Source organism: Xiphophorus hellerii, chromosome 18 (assembly GCF_003331165.1).
Source record: "Xiphophorus hellerii strain 12219 chromosome 18, Xiphophorus_hellerii-4.1, whole genome shotgun sequence".
NCBI lineage: Eukaryota > Metazoa > Chordata > Actinopteri > Cyprinodontiformes > Poeciliidae > Xiphophorus > Xiphophorus hellerii.
Window position 1 is genome coordinate 13,838,371 of NC_045689.1, and position 15,298 is coordinate 13,853,668.

General features: G+C 35.5%; 1 protein-coding gene and 1 long non-coding RNA gene across 6 annotated transcripts in view; one reads left to right on the forward strand and one right to left on the reverse strand.

Moving 5' to 3' along the window:
* Positions 1-15,298, reverse strand: part of LOC116707692 (serine-rich adhesin for platelets) — a 149,925-nt gene that overhangs the window by 96,556 nt on the left and 38,071 nt on the right. The gene's annotated exons all lie outside the window — the stretch shown is intronic.
* On the forward strand, positions 9,303-11,147 carry LOC116707697 (uncharacterized). Of its 2 annotated transcripts, XR_004336555.1 has the most exons (3): positions 9,303-9,795; positions 9,931-10,194; positions 10,301-11,147. It is a non-coding gene; the product is annotated as an uncharacterized LOC116707697 (long non-coding RNA). The 2 variants fall into 2 exon arrangements; XR_004336554.1 differs by having other exon boundaries at positions 9,303-10,194.

The following is a 15,298-nucleotide window of genomic DNA, read 5'->3' on the forward strand; positions in this document are numbered from 1 at the left end:
TTGTGCCTGTGTTCAATAGGTTACACATTGTTCCATATTCAGAAATCATCCCTTGGCAGACATGTTGGGTATGGATAAGCCGCCACAGTTCATCAGCGAAGGCAAGTACGTCACGGCCTTATTGGTCACAGTGGAAACAAGGAAGGCTTGTTTTACTGCCGCAGCCACAGTAAAGAGAAGGGGAAGCAGAAAGTGGTAATAACAAGGTATGAGCCACATAAAAAAAAACACATGAAAATGAATTATATCAAAGGTTTATGAACTCTTAGTCTTAAATGAAGTCATGGTGTTTAGTTAGTTGCTTAAAAAGCAGGAAGACAGGAACAAATACCTAAATCCAGATGAAAAGGTGTCAGTAAAATGTTTGTGTCAAAGTACAATCACATACTGTGGTTTTACTGACAAACTGACTGATAACAGTGCATGCAAGAATTGCATCCTGTTTTGTGTCCCATTAATGCTCTCTTCTTCTCATCTCTTTATCTTAATTGCAAACATGTTTCCAGATACCTTGCAATGCAAACTGCTGTAATCTCTGTTCATATATAAGGAGATTAGGAGGGCTTTGCCTTTCTGAGCAACTCTGACAGGAAAAGATCAGTAAAATATCTAATGAGACACAATTAGCCCTTAGGTGACGAAAAGCCTCTTTGCTGTATTATGAGGAGAACATCTCCCCCATGATGCCAAGTGATGTTGGAGCTGCAGAATTAGTGGCAACAAAATGCAAACAATGTAGCCGGGCTTGGAAAAAAAAGCTGAAGGAGTTTTTAAGAGAAAAGTGAATCAGACACATTAACAGGTTTACATCAAGTAAAGTGGCCTGCCACAGTCAGCTGGTTACACCTGTATGTTAGTTTAAGTTGTGATTGAGGAGAATAAGTACTTCCAGGGACCTAATGTTAATGAGCAGAAAAAATACAAGTTTGTTTTTTCCAGGAATTACTGTTAAATCTGGATATTACTAGAATAATTCCTGGGATTATATCACATAGAAGAAGACAAAAGTCAGTCGGGTGAACACTGTGTGCCGACTTGGAAATAACAGATGAGTGCCATCGCTTTAATCCTTTGAAACTCAGATACAATTTTACTAAAGTTGCTTCAATCCCCTACAAGTGTGTCAAGTATTCTCTACAACTAGGAAAAACCTGAAGGCGTTCCTTTTCATAAAGAAAACGTTATGTTTTTTACAGCTTCTATTCATCTCAACCAATGTACGCTTTAAAACCAGAAATCAAATGTGGCTATATGATATATATATCATTAGGTGTCACACACTGTGACTTTATGCTCACTGTTTTTGGCTTCATTAACTAAGTATCACACCCGTACGATCCAAGAGCATCATTGTAGCCATAAGATTTTTGGAGGATGGATGCTGTGTGTTTAAATGTTTGTATGAACAACATCTTATCCAGTCTGATGAAAGACATAATATATGTTGGAGAGTTAGGAACTATTGTAAGACTCTTCTCCTGTTATCATTCTTGTGTTGGAGCAGAATTGTTTGCTTGTATGGCAATGTGTAAGTTCTGGTTTTGTCGCAGTTATTTTAACAATGAGACAAATATTTGCATCCAGTGAACCTCAACCCATAAGTGCAGTAATATTTTTTTGTTTAAAATCTGTAAACAAATGTTTCTCCATAGGTTTATTGAGTAAGGAACTCAGCATGGTCAGTACTGAAATCGGTTCATTGTCACAGTTGCATGGCGAAAATCACATCATTTGTTCTTAGCCTCTTGTCTTCCACTCCTTCTTGTCTCAACCACGCTGGCAAACTTTGCACCCGCCTTCTCTCTCCCATGGTCTCTGTGTTTATTATACTGTTGTAAACAGTAGGGATGAGTTTCACACTTTGTGTCTTGTGGACCTCGACGGTATGTGTGAAAAGGAACATCCCACAGCTCATATTAAACTGTGTCTTATTCGGCTACATCAAATCATACTGCATTGGACTGATTTGTGTGTGATTGGTTAGTTGAACTAAATTGGCTACTTATGAAGCTCTAGTGAATCAGATTGTTGAGTGCATCAATAGTAACATCAAATCTGCCTCAAAGCAGAGATACTCCTAGTTGTCACACACTGCGAATGCTGTTTGCTAAACAGAAATAGCAGGAGATAAGAGGTTGCAAACTCAATTGATTTAATAGTGTATGGCAAAATGTAACAGAACAAACATTTATTGGAAACTTTTCTAAACTTCAAAAACAGCCTAAGAGTAGATTTTAGGTTTAACTGTGCAATTTGAGTTGCACATAAAATCTAAACTTTTTCTAGACTCTTTATGTAGTTAATTGTAGTTGACTACATGAGTGTCAACTTGTGCTTAAAATAAAAGCAGTGATCGTATTTTGTCTAAAGCAGCTTTTTACAAATGAACCTTTTTATGTTGGCTTCATAGTTGAGTAACATGGCAGCTTCCGTTTTTATAGAGAGTTTTAGGGTGTCCATAAAAGAATCAGTATCTTCTTGTTATATATGTTATATGTTTTGTTACTCCATCTGTCACTGACAATGTCCTGAAGGACAAGGTTCATTTTACTGCATTATGCTCATTTAAAGCTCCTCCAATATCTGGCATATTGGAGGATGTACCTAAAAGGCTTTACTGAGCAAATAGAACATGCATACTCAGAGCACAAATTAGGATCACTGACAATACAACTATCTGGCACTATCAGTTAAGTCTGTGCAAAATCCTGGAGATATTACTACATAAGCGAGGGATTGATGAGGACCTTTGAGTGTGTCGTGTTGTATGGCTGGGTGGGTTGCTGGTATTTTTTTATGTGGTCCTAATGATGAATTTGGCTTGTCATATTCTGGCACTGCAGTTTACTGGGCTGAATGGATGTGCATAATGAGTACACTAGGACTACAGTACTCATACTGGCAAAGTGCAGCATACTGGACCAAGTTTCCCCAGCCCCCTCCATGCTGCCAGGGAGGGCAACCAGATAATCTAGCAGAGGCATGGATTAAAGGTTGGAGGGGGCACAGAAACATATGGTGCACTCGATATCCATGCCCCTTATTTTGTTCAAACATAGGTGACAGAACACGGTCACAAAAGAAAAAAAAACTGCTCATTTCTTGTAAGAATACTATAGCAAACCTTGTTTTCCCCAACTAAATTTGCTGAGGTAAAGGCAAAGAGAAACATGAGAATAACTGCATAAAGCACCGTGATGCAGCAGCACTAGAATCCCAAAAATAAAAACTGACCTGGTTTAGAAGAGACCACTGAAAACAATTTTAAGAACCCATCGAAAAAGAAATTGTACACAAAGTACATATTTTTGGGAGCTGTTGAAGCAAAGAAAATGGGCCCACAAACATCTCAATACATTCCAGCTCATAATGCTGTCAGAGAGACTCTATAGGCACCCTTCTGTCAAAATTTAATCGGGGTTTGATGGATGAGTGATTTATGACCCTAATCATTAATTGCTATTAATATCCACCCCCCCCCCCCCCCCCCCACCCTTTCCCACCCATCCCCCACACACACCTGTTACGCCAACTGTTATTCCCACTATGTGTTTTAAAAATAGTACAAGTATGAAAAAACATTATGAGTTTTAAGAATAATACAATGAAAGTATGAAAAACAATAAGTGTTAGATAATTGAGAATAATATAATAATATAGTATATTTAAATAGAACGTTGTAGTTACCTCCGGTTTTTCTCACTAAGCCATTTGGTGTTTGTGCGTGTGTGTCCGGCTCTCTCGTGCTGACTATGAGTTTGTGACATAATACCGTACAGGCCTCACCTGTCATTTGTGTGCGGGCTAAAAAAAAAAACCCTAGGTAGGCGATTCTCTTGACCTGAGGGTCAACACAGATGGCCTGTAAGGAAACTCTATGTCTCCGGAAAACAGATTTTCAAACCGTCATCGATTATCAGCTCGGGATCTGCGCGGGAAAGGGCTCCTGCCAGCTGTCCGTGTCTTTCAGGGTGATTCTCATCAATTATTAGGTATTAGACAATCTTCCTGAATGCTGTGTATCAGGAACGGCTACAGAAAACCTAGAGTTTTAACTGTTTTACCGCTTTATTTTATGGTAGCACGATTAGTCAGTGCTGACTATGAGTTTGTGATTTCCTTCATCACTTAAATTTTAAACTCTTATAGATTTTTTTTCTGTAACACTTGCTAGTGTGAAACGTTTCAGTAAATGTTCCTCATTTGTACACGTACTTCTGAAGAACATGTGACAGACAGTAAACAGGCCTACGTGAGGCTGCTCAAATTTAACTTTTATCTTTCCGCAGTTAAAGAATTTGTCCAGACTTTTCCAGAATTTGATCCGGTATCATTGTGAGTGATTTTGTTCAGTTTTTTTTCTTGCTGTTGAATCAACGCTGATCTTCCCACTACTTCATGTTTTCTCCAAAATAGTAAATCTTGGTTTAAATACATTTGAAACTCATAGATTTTTTTTCTGTAACACTTGCTAGAGTAATACATTTCACGAAATGTTCCTCATTTGTACTCGTACTTCTTAAGAATATCTCACAGGGACTAAACAGGCCACGGTGAGGTTGCTCATATGTATCTTTCAGCTTTCCCTCCAACCATTATCTTACACACTTTAGTGTGTTCACTAGCAAAATATAGTACACCTCTAATTTTTTTAATTTTTCATTATTAAAACTTTGAAATGATCAATGTGAACCATCAGTCTGTATTAAAATAGTTAATATAATTCATATTATTTATTTAGATTTGATGTTTTAATGTGTGCCCTTGGATTTATATTGATTTATTCAATATAATATATTGATTTATTTATCAAACTGAATAGCCATTCCGTTTTTTATATAGTATTTTTTTTTCTTTTGGTGTTTGTTGCACAAATTCAAATATAGGCTGGCTATCAACCAACAATTCAATCAGTGAATTTGTGTTTTTTTTCTTAAATACTCCCTCTCACGGAGACTTACTTACATCTTCTGACAACTAGCCCCACTTATAATAACATTGACTAAGTTTGCTATTGGTACACTTTACCTAAAAATTTAAATTAAACATACTCACTACACAACCATGCTCCAAGAGTTGCTCACAAAATGGTGAATTGTTTTGTTACCTTAAAAATGATCTGCAGCTTTTGTTCCTTGATGATGTTCACTAACAGACAGTTCAACACCTCTTGTAATTGATAAGCTTATAAATGATCAATGCGAAGCATCAGTATGCGCTAAAGAAGATCATATCAGTCAGATTAAGTAAAATATCATTAAACTCAAAGCAATCAAAATTCTATTTCTCTGAAAGGTCTTTTTTTTCAGGGAGTTTAGACTGTATGAAAGGAATCAGTGAAATATACTATGAAATATTTTATCTGCTGCATCCCCATAATAAAACTTCAATTGTGAATTGAATGATTACATTGCATCTAGATACAAAAGAATCAACCGTTAATTAGTAATCATACTGACTAGCAAGATCTGATCAAACAAGAAACTTGACAACCTCAAGGGATTTCTCACATTGGAGAATAAACCGTCTGACTTTCTTTAGCCACTAAATTTAACCTTACCAAAGTTTTGCCTTGGAGCAAACAGGTACTGAGTTTGAAGCGGATCAGACGCCTTCAGCCATCTGCTAAAGCTAGACTCCGGCCTTCCTCACTGTAAAATAAAACATTAGACTTAAAAAAAAGTTCAAGCGAACATCACTTAATTATCATCGACTTGTTGTTTGTACTCATCTTAAACAAGTGGCAGGAACATTTGGATATATAAAAAAAAAGCTTTATAAGTTAATCTATTTAAGTTGAGTCCGTGCAACAAGTAAAATAAAAAGTGAACTATTTGAAAGTAGTGAGGATTTAGGGTGGTAAAAGTTGAACATTTTAACATGCCCAGACACTACACCATTTCTGCTCAAGCAAACCAAAAGGTTTTGAACAGAACAACCATGTCAAATAATGAGACCGTGAATCTTTAATCTATGTAGCAAATATATTGCTGCTGCTGCTGTAAGCAGAAAATAAAAGAAGTTTTACGGAGAATAATATTTCGGATGAGTTTAAGAATATTGTTTGCCAAAATCACACGGTGTAACTACACTTGTCTTTTATATGTTGCAGTAATTGAATCTTTTTGAGGCAATTGGTTGCATAAATTAAAGTAAATACAACCTATTTTCCTGCTCCACATACTTAGCTAACAATGTGCCAGTTAGCTTCCCAGTCTGAACTTCTGGGCAATGTCTTGATTCAGTCAAATTTTCTATCTTGTATCTCCTGAACTCCGATATTCTACTACATCTGTGATTGTTTTGCTTGCTGGTCTTCATCGTGCTCTGAATGCAGTATCGGGTTTCTCTTACTTTAACCCGCCCAACTTGCACCTGATTGGCATGTTAGCCTTTTGATTCCCTCTCAGTGAGGCGGTGCTTCACAAAGCAAACTGTTTGTCAAACTGTTGATCTGCCTCATGGCTGTTTTAGAAGATATGGTGACTGAGTTTTAGACAGTACTAGCCAGCTCATGCAGCTTGTTTTTACTAGATGCCAGTCCTAAAAGTACATATCTTTAAAATATGAATAAATACGTACAATTCCATAATTATTCGATCCAACGGTTGTAGAAGTTTTGTAATAATGCAATTCAGGTATTTTACATTTTCTGGACTAAAGGAAGATTTCAGTTCAACACCTGTGGTTTCTTAATGTAAGAGTTTCTGCTACTGGACAAGAAACAGGGTTAAAAGAGGATTTAGAAAGCAAAATACAAAGATGATAGTTGTTTTTACCGAGAGCAAGGCTGTGACTAGTTATCAGGACAGCATGAAAACTGTTCAATTTCTTAATCTTTAGGAAATATTTTTGGACATAGCCATCCGCAGGAGCAAGATGAAGCAAGAACATCACAACATCGGATGTATTTTTTCATCCTTCTATCCGTGATTTAAAACTATTTTTATTTTTGTGTCATCTTAAAGATGGAAAGAGTCAATTATCTTTTCACCCATGGAAAAGTGTCATGTGTTTATTATGAGTAGGATTAACCAAGCTGAAGGAAAATAAAGAAAAAGGATAAATAAATATTCATTGATACAGAACCGAATCAGCAAATATGAACTTATGAAACTATTGAAACCTTCAAGAATTTTATGTTGTGTAAGATATTTAAGAAAATAATAATGAATCTGCGTTCATAAATTTCTTTATTTGGTCGTTATCTGTAAAATACGTTTACCTTTTGTTTTGTTGAACACCAGACATCTCATCTCTTTCCCACAGTTTTTCACTTAGTTCCACTACTGCTGTGGATTTTATAGTCAATGTTTAAAGCCAGCGCAGAGTCTGAAGCGATGGAGGAAATTTACGTCAATATGGAACCTGTTGGACAAACTGCATCTAATCACACAGGTAAGAACAAAGTTACAGAGAAATTTAGTATGTATTGAATTCAATTTAGCTAAGGTTGAGGTTTTTGTTAAGGTTGGAGCAGCTCCAAAGAGAGGCTCTGCCTCCGTGCGGCTGTCTGTTTGGGAATCCTGAATGTTTTACTTTTGGCTGAACTCATTGCCCTCAGTGTACACAGTGAGTCTTGTTCTAGTTATCTTAAAGATGTAAAAAGAGTAGATTTTACGTTTCTGTTATATAAAAAATGTCATTGTTCCCCTTCTAAAATCAAACTGACCAAATAGCAAGGGTTTAAAAAAGAATAAAGCTTGGTGACTCAAAAGTTTTGCAGAGAGGTGAAACATTACACTAAGTTACATGAGTTTGATTCATTTTCAGCAATGGTTGCATTTGCAGCCATTTAGGTTAGCGTGTCTTTAATATCTTCTCTTTTTCAAACTATTTACCCAACGATTCATTGTTCAGTGTTACCTCAGTTTAAATTCTACAGGCATAACCAAAATCATGAAACTATTTTGTAAGTCTTAAGTGAAAATACGGTGTTGCCACTTCTTTTTTTGCAAACATGATTGTTAATTTTATTTTTTTTTCAGCTCATGACATGACAGCAGATTTTTCTGACATCAGCAACATTCTGACCGAGCAGAACAGCAACAGCGAGTTTCCCTCCATGAATGCTAACTTCACTGAAACGGCTCCACGAGCTGAAGACACTTTAAGGTTTGTCAAAACTTTAAAAAATTTGGATCTCGTTAAAAATTGAATTCTACTCTGAATTGTAGAGTATAACTAATAACTTTCCTTTTTGGTCTAAATGAATATAATGTAAATGAACAACTTTTATTTTAATTTATTAAGTGCTCTATCATTTGCGTGTGCTGAAAAACAATGTAAAACAAACTAAACTTTGTTTGTTTTCTCCTTAAAGGGAAATTGTGTCCTACAGAACGGACAAACATCAGTTGTTCCTGTTCATCCAGGGGCTGCGGAAGAAGAGAAGAGCAGATCCACTAGTGATGGATGATTAGGATCTGTGTTCACTGTGATATTATTCACCAACAATAATGTAGCTTACGTTGTTACATAAAACCCTAAAGATAAAATGTTCACTTCCAACTGTTGTGACCTGCATCTAATAACACAACAATTTTATCGCTTGTACTCTGTGTTTTTCTTTCTTGTTAAAACTCTGACATGATAAACAAATGTTTTTTTTTGTTTGTTTGTTGTTTTTTTTTTTTTGTATTTTTGCGGAGAATCGGTTGATGCGTTCTGATTGTGTATTAATGTGACTTTTACTACGAAACTTTATGGAGTTCCAGTTGTGTCCGGTAATAGCGGATTAAGTACTATCTTGGTAAAATTATATTTCCAATTATTTACTATCATTTGTAATAAAGTGATGCCAACACCACGGATTCAACAGTGAGGAGTTTGTTCAAGTCATCTTAAAGATGGAAAGAGTCAATGTTGTGCTGATTCTGAGTAACTGAATGATTAACTGAATGACTTTTCATTCATTTCAGAGTTCAATCAGCGAGGTTATTCATTTTGTGGTGGTCCTAGTCTAAGAAAGAAAGAAACAAGAAAGAAAGCAGCAAATGTACATGTTGGTTCCACCGGCTTCCCCTGAAAATATGGATAAATTCAGTCATTGTAGGGTTAAAGTAATTTGAAGAGGGAGAAGCGTATAAACAAGTCAAGTCAATGACGAGTCAATGACATGATGCATTCTGCATTTTTAACTCGGTTAACTTTTTGTTTTTTTTACTGACTTTAATACATTTAAATTGCTACGTTGTTTGATAAGTAGAATGGAAATGACTTTTTTTGTAAATGGTCTTGTAAATTAGCGTTTTAAAAATCAACTGAATTGAATTAAGAAATTTGACCATCGGATTGGACTGAAGAGAAATGATGAGCAATGTTTTATGGGTGGATGAAAGCAAAGATTGGTATTTTTGTAACATCAAAAGTTCATTTTTGAGGCAAACAGAAAATCCAGCTTATTATAGTTTACTGGGACTAACAACCCCCGGACAAATTTGGAAAAAAAATTCTGCAAAGTGGGTGGTGCTTTCAGGAACAATGAGACACAGCCTAGTGTGGGGATAGATGGTGAGGGGATAAGCAAGGCTGTAGTAAGCGCCGTTACCAACTTGGTACTTTGTGGTTATAGTTTTCTCCAAGTCGCGTTTGAAGAAATTATGAACATGTGCAAAACTGAGAAACTCTATCAATCAACCAACTGGATATTAAAGTATGTCACCGGAGATTTGTTCTCCTGTCCACACGATGAATCCTTGGCCCACTGCATCAGTGAAGACTGTCGCATGGGAGCAGGCATAGCGGCGATGTTCAAGAAGAAGTTTGGTCGAGTCTCAGAGTTAAAGGAGCAGAGTGAGTCAGACTAGTTACTAAAGTCTTTGTTTTTGAAAAAAATGTTTTATGTTTTTGCAGTTCATTCAAATGTATGATTTCAGCAGCAAGTGCTAAATCATATCCTGTTTTGTATTTTTTTGTATGTCCTAATAGAGAAGCTGCCGGGGCAGTGTGCTGTCCTGACACATGATCAACGTTTCATCTACTATCTGGCAAATATACCACAATCAATTATACTGCATAGGACCAAAAGTTGTTTCATTATTCAATCTGGTAACTGTATCTTTCCTATTATGTGTCTCAGATCACAAAGAAAAAAGCCAGCCAGAAACCCACGTATGTCAACCTAAGACAGAGTCTGGAAGACATGAAATCTCACTGCTTAGAAAATGGTGTCAATAGGATATCAATACCTCGGTTTGTAGGAACTATTGTGGATAAATGACTATAATAAATACCCTTAAATCTTCTTCTTTATTGGGAATAATTAATCAATTTGCTTGTCTCGTATCTCCTCCCTCAGAATTGGCTGTGGCCTGGACCAGCTGCAGTGGTCAAAGGTGCCAAAGTTCCTGGAACAGATCTTTAAAGAGACAAATATCTCCATCACAGTGTACAGCCTGCCCTGTGTTGGGTCAAAGCTTCAAATGCATGCCATGTAGTACATTTTCATTTGAGTTTTGTTTTTAACTTTAAATCCTTTATAATCTCTTAAAATTTTGGATGAAATCAACACTCTTTAAACAGTTTTAAGGAAACAATAAATAAACAATAAAAACTTCCCCATAAGATGTTTACATACAAGACTTTTAACATCCCACTGATGTAAAAAATGATGTTTCCTGCCATTAAAGATACGAAACTTATTGTAAACACTGATGTTGCACTGTCACTATCGTACTACATGATGCTACTACTAAATCATGCTACACAAAATGATCCAACAAAACCCCTGAGGCAGGTAAAATACAATAGTTATGCCTAAAATTTGTTCTCCGTTATTCTAAATCTATATAGTTGTTGAAAACGTAGCTTTTCCTGTGAATCTGTAAATCTAAATTGTGAAAGAGTTTGCTTCTCTAGCTTTATTTTCCTGACCCAAATTCAGGAGCAAGGTTGTTATCACAAGTTTTTTTTTTGTCATGAGTTTTTAGTGATTCTGATGCTTGACTTTTTTAGTATTTGTAACCTGTGAATGATGTGGTACAGAATATTAGGACTTATATCTTTGTAAATAAAATTTAAGATCATGGTTTTTGACAACCTTTACCTGCTAAAACACCAGGCAACGGTATGTAGGAAAATGCAATTTGAAATTTTTATAAATTTCTTAGTTTTGCCTCAAAAATGAACTTTTGATGTTACAAAAATACCAATCTTTGCTTTCATCCACCCATAAAACATTGCTCATCATTTCTCTTCAGTCCAATCCGATGGTCAAATTTCTTAATTCAATTCAGTTGATTTTTAAAACGCTAATTTACAAGACCATTTACAAAAAAAGTCATTTCCATTCTACTTATCAAACAACGTAGCAATTTAAATGTATTAAAGTCAGTAAAAAAAACAAAAAGTTAACCGAGTTAAAAATGCAGAATGCATCATGTCATTGACTCGTCATTGACTTGACTTGTTTATACGCTTCTCCCTCTTCAAATTACTTTAACCCTACAATGACTGAATTTATCCATATTTTCAGGGGAAGCCGGTGGAACCAACATGTACATTTGCTGCTTTCTTTCTTGTTTCTTTCTTTCTTAGACTAGGACCACCACAAAATGAATAACCTCGCTGATTGAACTCTGAAATGAATGAAAAGTCATTCAGTTAATCATTCAGTTACTCAGAATCAGCACAACATTGACTCTTTCCATCTTTAAGATGACTTGAACAAACTCCTCACTGTTGAATCCGTGGTGTTGGCATCACTTTATTACAAATGATAGTAAATAATTGGAAATATAATTTTACCAAGATAGTACTTAATCCGCTATTACCGGACACAACTGGAACTCCATAAAGTTTCGTAGTAAAAGTCACATTAATACACAATCAGAACGCATCAACCGATTCTCCGCAAAAATACAAAAAAAAAAAAACAACAAACAAACAAAAAAAAACATTTGTTTATCATGTCAGAGTTTTAACAAGAAAGAAAAACACAGAGTACAAGCGATAAAATTGTTGTGTTATTAGATGCAGGTCACAACAGTTGGAAGTGAACATTTTATCTTTAGGGTTTTACGTAACACCGTAAGCTACATTATTGTTGGTGAATAATATCACAGTGAACACAGATCCTAATCATCCATCACTAGTGGATCTGCTCTTCTCTTCTTCCGCAGCCCCTGGATGAACAGGAACAACTGATGTTTGTCCGTTCTGTAGGACACAATTTCCCTTTAAGGAGAAAACAAACAAAGTTTAGTTTGTTTTACATTGTTTTTCAGCACACGCAAATGATAGAGCACTTAATAAATTAAAATAAAAGTTGTTCATTTACATTATATTCATTTAGACCAAAAAGGAAAGTTATTAGTTATACTCTACAATTCAGAGTAGAATTCAATTTTTAACGAGATCCAAATTTTTTAAAGTTTTGACAAACCTTAAAGTGTCTTCAGCTCGTGGAGCCGTTTCAGTGAAGTTAGCATTCATGGAGGGAAACTCGCTGTTGCTGTTCTGCTCGGTCAGAATGTTGCTGATGTCAGAAAAATCTGCTGTCATGTCATGAGCTGAAAAAAAAATAAAATTAACAATCATGTTTGCAAAAAAAGAAGTGGCAACACCGTATTTTCACTTAAGACTTACAAAATAGTTTCATGATTTTGGTTATGCCTGTAGAATTTAAACTGAGGTAACACTGAACAATGAATCGTTGGGTAAATAGTTTGAAAAAGAGAAGATATTAAAGACACGCTAACCTAAATGGCTGCAAATGCAACCATTGCTGAAAATGAATCAAACTCATGTAACTTAGTGTAATGTTTCACCTCTCTGCAAAACTTTTGAGTCACCAAGCTTTATTCTTTTTTAAACCCTTGCTATTTGGTCAGTTTGATTTTAGAAGGGGAACAATGACATTTTTTATATAACAGAAACGTAAAATCTACTCTTTTTACATCTTTAAGATAACTAGAACAAGACTCACTGTGTACACTGAGGGCAATGAGTTCAGCCAAAAGTAAAACATTCAGGATTCCCAAACAGACAGCCGCACGGAGGCAGAGCCTCTCTTTGGAGCTGCTCCAACCTTAACAAAAACCTCAACCTTAGCTAAATTGAATTCAATACATACTAAATTTCTCTGTAACTTTGTTCTTACCTGTGTGATTAGATGCAGTTTGTCCAACAGGTTCCATATTGACGTAAATTTCCTCCATCGCTTCAGACTCTGCGCTGGCTTTAAACATTGACTATAAAATCCACAGCAGTAGTGGAACTAAGTGAAAAACTGTGGGAAAGAGATGAGATGTCTGGTGTTCAACAAAACAAAAGGTAAACGTATTTTACAGATAACGACCAAATAAAGAAATTTATGAACGCAGATTCATTATTATTTTCTTAAATATCTTACACAACATAAAATTCTTGAAGGTTTCAATAGTTTCATAAGTTCATATTTGCTGATTCGGTTCTGTATCAATGAATATTTATTTATCCTTTTTCTTTATTTTCCTTCAGCTTGGTTAATCCTACTCATAATAAACACATGACACTTTTCCATGGGTGAAAAGATAATTGACTCTTTCCATCTTTAAGATGACACAAAAATAAAAATAGTTTTAAATCACGGATAGAAGGATGAAAAAATACATCCGATGTTGTGATGTTCTTGCTTCATCTTGCTCCTGCGGATGGCTATGTCCAAAAATATTTCCTAAAGATTAAGAAATTGAACAGTTTTCATGCTGTCCTGATAACTAGTCACAGCCTTGCTCTCGGTAAAAACAACTATCATCTTTGTATTTTGCTTTCTAAATCCTCTTTTAACCCTGTTTCTTGTCCAGTAGCAGAAACTCTTACATTAAGAAACCACAGGTGTTGAACTGAAATCTTCCTTTAGTCCAGAAAATGTAAAATACCTGAATTGCATTATTACAAAACTTCTACAACCGTTGGATCGAATAATTATGGAATTGTACGTATTTATTCATATTTTAAAGATATGTACTTTTAGGACTGACATCTAGTAAAAACAAGCTGCATGAGCTGGCTAGTACTGTCTAAAACTCAGTCACCATATCTTCTAAAACAGCCATGAGGCAGATCAACAGTTTGACAAACAGTTTGCTTTGTGAAGCACCGCCTCACTGAGAGGGAATCAAAAGGCTAACATGCCAATCAGGTGCAAGTTGGGCGGGTTAAAGTAAGAGAAACCCGATACTGCATTCAGAGCACGATGAAGACCAGCAAGCAAAACAATCACAGATGTAGTAGAATATCGGAGTTCAGGAGATACAAGATAGAAAATTTGACTGAATCAAGACATTGCCCAGAAGTTCAGACTGGGAAGCTAACTGGCACATTGTTAGCTAAGTATGTGGAGCAGGAAAATAGGTTGTATTTACTTTAATTTATGCAACCAATTGCCTCAAAAAGATTCAATTACTGCAACATATAAAAGACAAGTGTAGTTACACCGTGTGATTTTGGCAAACAATATTCTTAAACTCATCCGAAATATTATTCTCCGTAAAACTTCTTTTATTTTCTGCTTACAGCAGCAGCAGCAATATATTTGCTACATAGATTAAAGATTCACGGTCTCATTATTTGACATGGTTGTTCTGTTCAAAACCTTTTGGTTTGCTTGAGCAGAAATGGTGTAGTGTCTGGGCATGTTAAAATGTTCAACTTTTACCACCCTAAATCCTCACTACTTTCAAATAGTTCACTTTTTATTTTACTTGTTGCACGGACTCAACTTAAATAGATTAACTTATAAAGCTTTTTTTTTATATATCCAAATGTTCCTGCCACTTGTTTAAGATGAGTACAAACAACAAGTCGATGATAATTAAGTGATGTTCGCTTGAACTTTTTTTTAAGTCTAATGTTTTATTTTACAGTGAGGAAGGCCGGAGTCTAGCTTTAGCAGATGGCTGAAGGCGTCTGATCCGCTTCAAACTCAGTACCTGTTTGCTCCAAGGCAAAACTTTGGTAAGGTTAAATTTAGTGGCTAAAGAAAGTCAGACGGTTTATTCTCCAATGTGAGAAATCCCTTGAGGTTGTCAAGTTTCTTGTTTGATCAGATCTTGCTAGTCAGTATGATTACTAATTAACGGTTGATTCTTTTGTATCTAGATGCAATGTAATCATTCAATTCACAATTGAAGTTTTATTATGGGGATGCAGCAGATAAAATATTTCATAGTATATTTCACTGATTCCTTTCATACAGTCTAAACTCCCTGAAAAAAAAGACCTTTCAGAGAAATAGAATTTTGATTGCTTTGAGTTTAATGATATTTTACTTAATCTGACTGATATGATCTTCTTTAGCGCATACTGATGCTTC